This window comes from Penaeus monodon, chromosome 34 (genome assembly GCF_015228065.2).
Source record: "Penaeus monodon isolate SGIC_2016 chromosome 34, NSTDA_Pmon_1, whole genome shotgun sequence".
Lineage (NCBI taxonomy): Eukaryota > Metazoa > Arthropoda > Malacostraca > Decapoda > Penaeidae > Penaeus > Penaeus monodon.
This window is the reverse complement of record NC_051419.1, coordinates 25373309-25373741: the sequence shown is the minus strand read 5'-3', so window position 1 is coordinate 25373741 and position 433 is coordinate 25373309.

Sequence of the window (433 nt, the reverse complement as noted above, 5' to 3'; positions counted from 1 at the left end):
CGATTTATTTGTCCTCATTATCATTTCTTAGCCATTTATCTGATTTGCACTTGCTTGCATCTTATATAATTTGTCAAAAATCCTTCTCCCGTATTTGTTTATATACATGTATCTCTTTATATCCATCTAACTATATATCCAACTACAAAATTTTTTCCACTTTATCTCAACCAATACATCTATGTTTCCTCATGCATACCTACATGTAAGTATCTACGTGTGCACATCCTTACGCACACATGCACGCATGTACACCTCGACACAAAGGCCGCCAACCATTCACGCACATTCCCTGTTTTTCCTTTGTAACAAAGTCATATTCAAGAACTGCACTTAAGCAGTTCGCGAAAAACCTCAGAAGGACCTCGTGCTATGGAATGCAGGAGGGGGGGGGGAGGGGTAGGGGAAACTACCTTGGTTAGTCGGTGGGTTC